Here is a 9246-nt window from a genome sequence, read left to right on the forward strand (position 1 = left end):
GGTAGCAGTGTTTTGCCCTCCTATACACCAGTGGCCCCCTCAATTTGTGCCCTGGTCTCCTACCAGGTTAAGAGTCATGCATAGCTCAGTCCACACTTTCTTCTTGATCAATGTTCTTCCAATCCAATCTACTCTTTGCAAACCCTTACCCCAAGGAATTAATAGGTCGTGTTGTCCACATTCCCCTTCACTAACTTGGGCCTTGATTCCAGTGAACATGGCCTAGGATCCATATGCTTATCATACAATTAGTTTGAATATCAGAAATATAGATAAATAGTCCTGTTACCATATTTCATCTCTCAGATTAAAACACCATTGAATTTCACCTTGTAATTAAATTGAGCCTGGATTTGTCTTATTAGTTTGGTGCAAACCTAATTGTGGTTTTTGCCATTACTTTTAATGCAATGAGCCTTAGAAGCTCACATGATAGAAGTTCTGCTTAGCTCTGCAACCTCCTCTGGCTCCACTTTCTCTGTGGCTTTTGTGCCTCAACCGCAGGGACTCTCTTTCTTTTCCTTCAATATATTAAGATCGCTCTCTACTCAGGGCCTTTGCTGATGCGATTTCCTGTGCCTAGAATGTCTTCTGCCCCATCCTTTCTCCTAGTTTACCCTTTAATACTTCAGCAGTCTCCTGAGGAACGCCTTCCATTCCATTATTATTCAGAGGACATTAGGCCCTCTGTTACATTCTCTCTGCTCTCCATATCTTTCCTCTGAGGCACTGATCCCAGCAGTTATTTACTAACAATTAGGTTTCACTGCTTGCCTCCTCCGTTTGGTAAAGATAGGCACCGTATCTGTCCTTGCCTTTTATTTGCAGCAATTAGCAGAGGACCTGGCATCTGGAAGCATTACAAAAAATGCAGATGATATGTTCTTGTGTTCCCTGTCACTGAAACTTTAAGTTACTATGGGCACAATCTAAGTTATGACATTTATTACTAAAAGATAGTACTTTACATTTCTTTTCATCTCAAGGTCTCAGATTCCTCTGTTAATGATTTCATCATGATATCCCATTATGCTAACCACTAAGCAATGTTCTCTTTTTATAATTATAAATTGAAATGACAGAAGAAAATTGAAGTAGAGGCAAAAATGTCTTTGAAAGATTCACAGGGAATGACCCAGCTCATACAGATTTAAAATACTTACAAGTCATTCTTTTCCCCAGGAGTAATTATTTTCTTCTCTATATTTACATAATTAATAAATATATTTTTCTCCATATATATACATATATACATGCATATGTTCTACATAAGAGAAATCCTTTATTTCAGCAATGGATTGGAATGAACACATCTATCATTTTCCCTTGTGTAGGCAATTGTGTCATTCCATAATTGGCTCTAGGTTATGGACTTCTCTGTTTCACGTTATAATACCTTACATGTGTACCATGTTTTCTCTATGCAAAAAGTATTACTTTAAACAGCCCATTTTTTTTTTCTTTAAACTCTTGCTTTCCAGAGCTATGTTAAACATTTGGAACTAAGTTGAAAAAACCTTGAGACGAGTTAATTTTAATATCAAGTCATATTTAACTAGATTATGATATCTTTTGTTGTACTACAAGGAATTCTCAAAGGTTATCTTTTACACGAACTTGGCAAATTTATAAACAATGTCCTTTATAAAAGCTTTCTAAAAGAATTTCTTACTAGATCTAAAGCCAACTTTGACAGTGATGAAAGTCAATTTTCCTTGCCAACTGTTTCATTGCTTAATTTGTCTTATAATTAAAATATGTTCCCTTTTATTTAATCCATGCTTTCTCAACCACACACTCAGCCATTTTTATTTCTCTTATTTAATCTCATAATAATAATTGCTGTCTTTTCTCTGTATTAGACATTAATGGCAGTTTGGGCTAAATTTTTATTGTAATAGCATGTCACTATTCTCCATCCAGCAAAAATTATTCTGAGTTTCCTTTCAATATTGAAATATGGCTCTATAGTTTATGTCATTCAATTTCATACATAGCTTGAAAAGATAGATTGTATTTTTAATGATTTATGTATATTCATATTGCAATTTCCTTCATATTCAAGATGTAATTTATGGCATCTGATTGAAGGGCACCTTCAAGTAGTTATGCCTTAGGTGGAATAATGTATATGTTTACTACTTTTCCAATGAGTTGAGATATGTTTTGACACTCAAACAGAAAGGTCTGAATTCACATACATTCTATTTTTAAAGATAGCTAAGTTTAGTTTATCATATAAAGGATCTCAATAAGGTATATCTTTAATAGTTTTGATGTACCTTTTTTCTCCTTGAGAATGCCACAAATACTTAGTGCTTTGTTCTTAAGATTCAGTCTATTTTTTCTGAAAATGAATTGATATACCCAAATCAAAGTGGGCAAACTGAAATGGAAGAGGGAGTAGTAAAATATCTAGCCTTTATTCCTCCCAAATTCTTCTCAAATATGAGAGTATCTCATGTATTTGAGACTGTTTTAATGCCTAAACTTGATTTATATTTCTAGCAGTTTCAAGGAATTATTTCACATTGGCAGCATGATCAAGTATTGCTGGAATGCAGTGTGGTTTTAAAAACTACAAGTGAAAACCACAAGCCCCTAGAAAAATAATTCTGGAATTTAACAGAACCACAGTTGGGGAATTCATTCATAAAATTCTCATTAATTCCAATGGAAGTTATTTTAAGAGATATTGATTAGTAGTATATTCTCTTACTAATCACTGCTGGTCACTATTAATATTGATCCCCTAACCACTAATTTACTAGGTTGGTGCAAAAGTAATGGTGCTTTTTGCACCAGCCTAATGTAAGCAATTGGTTCCAAGTAGTATTAACCACACATATCAAAAAAGAAATAGACTGCATAAGTCAGTGATTTCTAAATGACATTTATATACAAATTCTATTAATTTCACTAGTAATCAAACATATTTTTCTTTGTTTTTTCCTCCCTAGACATGGGAGTCTACTTCTTCTTAAGTGAACCTCCAGCAGTGCCCCCCAAAAAGCTGTTTTGTAAAGAATCAAGGATTACCTTCCAGCAATGCCTGCGTTAACTGTCATCGCTCCAGTCTTCTGCTCTCCACTCTCCACCAGCAGGAGAGGAGCTGACTTCCTGTCCTTGGAGCTGTCCGGTGTCACTGACCCAGCCCTCTAACTGCCCTGGCTTTTCACTAATTCCTCCATCTGCTGGTGCCTCAATTTTTGACAGGAAATTTTTTATTTAATTAATATGAAGAAGAAAATAGATTTCAAAATTTCAAGCAAAATTGTGTCTAATTTTTGAGGTTTGTAAGAAAATTCATTTATACATAAAAAAGTGAGGAGGAATTTCATTCTATAAATTCTGTCCTACACTCAGATATTTCAGTGTAGGCTGCAGGTCTTCCTGAATTTCTCATTAATCTGATTTTGTGTTGAAAACTGTTAGAGGGAGTTTGCTGAGGAAAAGCATTTTTACAGATAGTTCTGTGTCCATTTCCTTTGAATACCCCTCAGCACAGAGCAAGAAACTCTGTAACATGCATTAGCACTAATTGAAAGGTTTATTACATGGATACTGGACTCTATGAAACTTTAAAGAAGAGAGTTTTTAAGAATATTTTATTTAATATCCTCTAAATTTATGATCAGCATCTTTTAATTGATGTTTACTTTGGTTTATGACTTTTTTAAAGTTTCATTGCAGATAAAGGATTATGAGTATGTTTAGTTGTAAACATGACAAGTATAGACTTTCTGAATTCAGCAAAGTGTGGAAGTAATAGGCCAATAAATTACTGCTAAGTAGCTGGGTTTAAAAAAAACAAACAAAACTAAACACGGCATTGCAGATTCCTACTGTGAGCTTTTCTTTTTTCTTTTTTTCTTTTTTTTTGAATAATATATGTGCAATCATTCTCCCCAGAACTATCACAGCTTGAATTGAAATAATCGCTCTAATTTCTATGGCAAAAGAAAAAAATAACACCCTCATTTGTGCTGATAAAATGCAACTTGTGGCAACTCCAATCCTGTGGTTTTAATGTGATTCAGAAGGCTGTCTGCAATAAAGGAACGTATTAGAGATACTAAAAGCTGATACCATTTTGTTTTTTGTAAAGTTCTGGAACAATTTGGCTGATGAGGGAAAATGTGCTTTAGATTTTCTGATAAGTGATTTTCCGTTCACCAAAATTTATTTCCATATCCAGAAACTTTATTTTGTGAAGCCTTCTCAATCCATGGGGTACCCATGGGCTTCTAGTATTATGTGCTGGATGTAATTGCAGTTTGCACAAACCTCTTACAAATGGCAACTAAAAGTTGTCAAAAGGTAAGAAATAAAGGGGCTGGTTGGTTTGACTAGAATAAAATATTTCTAGGGAATTGATTTCACTTTAGACTGTTTCAAAGGACACTCTAAGAACAGAAACCATGAAGATGTTTTATTTACCTGGCACTAATGTCCACAGAAAACAACCTGAGACAAGAGGTTACACAAATTTGGGATTTCAAGTTGTCAGAGGAGTTGGAAGTGCCTTACCCCTTGTTATCCTCCCAGAACCTCTGGAGGTCAGGTAGGGTCCTTTCGACTTTCAGGGCTTTGAAAAGTTAAATGGTTCTAATCATCTTCTGGACAAGTTCTGTCCTGGCAACTCCATTGAAAAGATTACATTTCCACTTTTCCTCCAACTGGTTCACTACATTCCTCTAAAGTTTCCCTACACCTCTAATCTCCTTATAGCATTGCATGAATGAATTACTTTAATGCATATTGTTGTTTCTCTGTCTAGCCCATTAGAACGTAAGTGCCACAGAACAGGGATATTTGTCTTTTTGCTCCCTGGTGCTGAAATCAGTAACTTGTGATACTCAATACATAGTCTTTAGGTGACTGGGTTGTTCCTATAGCCACAGACCAGTAAAGTTGCAGTGCTTTAATGGGTTTGTAGTACTCAGGAGTCCTTGGGAAATGAACCAGCAGTGGATTTGGGGTAGAAAAGGAATCTTGAGTGATAGGTTTATTCAATTCCTGTGCCAGAGGGACAAGATGGCCTATGAATAATGATGGCCTCCCGCTTGGCCCAGGCCATAGTCCTAGACACCCAGAAGATCCCCAAGTAGATCAAACCACCACCCCTCTCTGCAAGGCCTCTTCTGATCTCCCATACAACGTAAGTCAGGGGACAGCCCCTTCTGTTAGGAGAAGGGAGAATCTCTGTTCCTATGAACTCGTGGCTCTGTGAGCCATTCTAGCAACATATTGAACTTAAGGAGGGGTTCATGGGAACCCTTGACTTGTAGCCAAGTTGGACAGAAATCTGGGTAACATAAGGACCCACTACTTGTGTTGAGTGTGTGAAGTGGGGTACGGTTTTGTGGGACTGATCCCTTTACCTATGGGGTCTGCATTAACTTCAGGTAGTCAGTATCATAACTGAATTTAAGATACCCAGTTGGTGTTTGGAGGATTGGAGAATTAGTCGGTGTGGGAAAAAACACACACACATACCACACACAGACAAGCACACACCACACATACCTCACATACGAGGTTTTACACATTTGACATTGGAGTGAAGTGCTGAGTGTGGTAAACAGGTTGTCTTTTCTATACAACCTTCAAGACTCCAATTTATGTATGTTAGATCTTCTGTTTTTCATCATTTTGTTCCTCTGTGCTTCATTCTAGGCCTTAGGTGAGGAAAAATTATCTAGGCTATCTGGATAATAGGTACACTTTGAAAACTGCTTCCCTATGGTGCCACTCTTCAAAATTTCAACCCGCTCTCCCTTCTTAATGGGCTCTAAGTCTGGATTGTTTTTCTTCTTAGCAGCATGAGTCATTAGAATGCATTATTCACTTTCTCAGTCTCTCTGAACCTCCCCTAAATGAGCAGATTCTGCCAGGAAATACCTAAAAAACAGTGTTCCAATCTCTGAATTTTCTATTTCCTGGGAGTCTCAAATATATAATTCTTCACCATCCCTTTGACTTTACATTGCCTTAATATACATACTTAAAATACTTTCCTTAGCTTTCTCAGTTGTTCTTTTGGGAAAGGTTGTTCAAACCCTTGTGCCACTTATAACTGACAACAGATCTCTCTCCATTTTACACTGGACAAAGTTTTAGCTGCTATCTTCAATGCAAAAATAATCAGAAAGTTAAAATGTGATATTTTAGAATATTCTAATTAGCCCGGCATGGTGGCACGTGCCTGTAGTCCCAGCTACTCGGGAGGCTGAGGCAGGAGAATCCCTTGAACCCAGGAGGCAGAGGTTGTGGTGAGCAGAGATGGTGCCATTGCACTCCAGCCTGGGCAACAGAGCGAGACTTAGTCTTTAAAATATGCATAACTTCACATACATAGGGAATTTTCATTCTGAACATTTGTGTAATGAAGGGTGCACATCATAGCCATGGTTAAATTTGTTAGTAAATAAAAAGCCATAGGTTTTTAAAAATTTTTTTTGTTTAGGTATTTTTATTTCTTCAAATTTGTTGTTTTTCAGGAGTGACTGGAATAAAATATATAATTGAGTCCCATCATCATGATCATCATGAAAATGGCTTTAAGAGAAAACTGGTCAGATGAATATTATTTTCAACCAATAAACAGTTGCCACTGATAAACTAACAGCCAGGAGTCTGTCAAGAATGCTCAAGATATGTTATATAATACAACATGCCTGTTCACAGGGGGAAAAAAACATCGGAAATAACTTACGTGTACTTCTTGATTTCATCAAACAAGATAAGCACAAAAGCACCACCCATGCCTCTGAGAACACTGGACTATGCACCCTTGAAAAAAGCTTTGCCTCCTTCATCACCAGCAATCATCCTCCAGCAGTCAATGTGCCTGTGTACATGATGTCGGTTCCTTTGCGCCCCGACTGCATCGTAATGCGGGGCAAACGATGTCAAATGAATAGGAAGACAACCCAGAAAAGGCAGTGACAGTCTGTGTGGTCATCCAGCTGATGATGATGTGAGTGTTCTTGGGATCCGGAAGCATTCCCTTTGCAGTGTCATAGATACCGAAGCAGGAAGCTAGGATAATATCCTGAACAGACACGTTAAGGCCTTGGTACAGGCCGTTAATCCCGTCAGATTTGCAGATCTTAACCAGGCTGTCACCGAGGCCTCGGAATTCCCTTTCAGCTTCAGTTACCCATATTAGCTGCTAGACGGGTACGGGCAAAATCAAGAGGGTACACAAAACACAAGGATGTGGCCCCAGCGGCACCGCCTGATGCCGGATTCCCTCAAAGTAGCTCCAAAACTGAGTCTTTCGTCCACACCACCCAGGAAGGTCTGCTTGTGTTTGTCTTTGAAGGCAAAGTTAAAAGCCTGGGTGGGGAAGTATCTGATGACATTGGCCGAGTTACTGCGCTAGGACAGGACTCCCTGCTTCTTGGGAATACGGCCACGCAGTCTGTAATGCCCTTGTATTGCTTATCTGCGGTCATCTGCTTGCTGGCATGCTGCACCTGCAGCAGCAGCTTGACCCGCTCGATGGGCGCTACCGCTGTCTTGGAGATGGCTGCGGCCACTCCACCTGCCAGGAAGTCCTTGGCGAAGGACACAGCGATATCTGTCATGTTGAAAGGAAAGAGGAGGCAGGCTGCTGCGGGACGGGACCGGGCCAGGAACCAGCTTTGACTCCGGGGCTTCCTAGGTTTTTGTATTAAGCAGTTCCTAGGATTCTCCTTCCACCGTGAAAAACACTCCGACCTGTTGAATTTTGACACATTAAAAGAGGGCATAGGGTTTGTGGGAATGTGCAGAGATGCTTTCTTTTTCTGTTTGAATAAACGTCTGTACCTTTTCACAGGTCCTAAGAAAAGCAGACCGTGTCAAATACACCAGACGGAGGTACTCAGAGGTATGTTTCTGTCGTCCTCTAGCTAAGGAGTGCTTTCACTTCCTCAGTTCACAGACGCCACTGAGATTCTGATGAAAACATCTGAGTTGTCTTCCTTAAAAGGGAAGAGAGAGAGAGAGAGAGAGAGAGAGAGAGAGAGAGAGAGAGAGAGAGAGAGAGAGACAAAGAAAGAAGGAAAGGAAGGAAGGAAGGAAGGAAGGAAAGAAAGAAAGAAAGAAAGAAAGAAAGAAAGAAAGAAAGAAAGAAAGAAAGAAAGAAAGAAAGAAAGAAAAGAAAGAAAGAAAGAAAACCGGAAGATGAGTACAGTTTCAGGGATTCCGAAGACAAAGCCTATTCATGGACCCCAGGGTAAATCTTCTGATCTGGTTGGAATAGTCTGGAGACTGTTCAGTCCTGATCCAGTTGTGAATGTGCCACCCACATGCCCTGTGTGTTTACATGTTAGAAGGCAATGCTTGAAATTCTTTCCACTTGATGCTGCAACCCAGCTACATCCCCTGAAACCAGCTCATCAGAAACTCACTTTCATAATCAGAAAAGCAGCACATGGAGAAGCAAAACATATGCCTGAGAGTAGCTATTTTCATGTAAGATGGTGCTCAGTAACATCTATTTTTAAAATTACATACACACATATTTAAAACTGAAATAATATAATTTATTAAAAACATTCTTGAAAGTTCACCCCCATGACTTTTTTTGTTGTTGTTTTGTATGATCTTACATCACCACTACTTCATACCACTTTATATGGTTAACACATATATATAGAGAACATATGTATGTTCTCTATATGTATATGTTTAAGAAACATGTATATATGTTTCTTAAAGGCTAAGTTTAAGAAAATGTTTTTAAGCATTCCTTTATTTCATTATTTTGCACATTCATTTGAAAATGTTTTCCTGCTGAGAAGCAACATAAAATAGAAAATTTCTGTGTAGAACAAAGAAGATATTCTGTTTTTATATTTTATATTTCTATCATAGTGCATAAAAAATCAGGAAAGTGATGCCTTAATATAGTTTACATTTTATTAATTTTTGTTATTTTTAGTTTTTTTAAACAACTAAAAGTCTTTAATTCTAAACTGACAAAAAATTACCTGTTTAATTATAGAATAGCTGAAATACAGCAAATCCTTATTAATTTAGAGTCTATTAGTAAAGTATTAGAAATAATGTGAAAAGGAAGAATGCTATTTATGCAATTTAGAGATAAACCATGTTGACAAGTGAGTTAAGTGTAAATAAGATTTTATAAGGGGTATTTGCTATTCTAAGAGAAGGAATTTTCCATCACATTAACATTAATTTGGTGAGTCAATTCTGAAACCTGTTTTTTTTTTTTTTTTTTTTTCCTGTGCC

At 37.6% G+C, this 9246-nt stretch overlaps 1 pseudogene; it reads right to left on the reverse strand.

The window, feature by feature from the left end:
- Positions 1 to 6714: 6714 nt before the first annotated feature.
- On the reverse strand, positions 6715 to 7655 carry LOC102142063 (ADP/ATP translocase 2 pseudogene; annotated as a pseudogene).
- Between the last annotated feature and the right edge of the window lie 1591 nt (positions 7656 to 9246).

The sequence above is a fragment of the Macaca fascicularis genome, chromosome 3 (assembly GCF_037993035.2).
Source record: "Macaca fascicularis isolate 582-1 chromosome 3, T2T-MFA8v1.1".
NCBI classification, from domain to species: domain Eukaryota; kingdom Metazoa; phylum Chordata; class Mammalia; order Primates; family Cercopithecidae; genus Macaca; species Macaca fascicularis.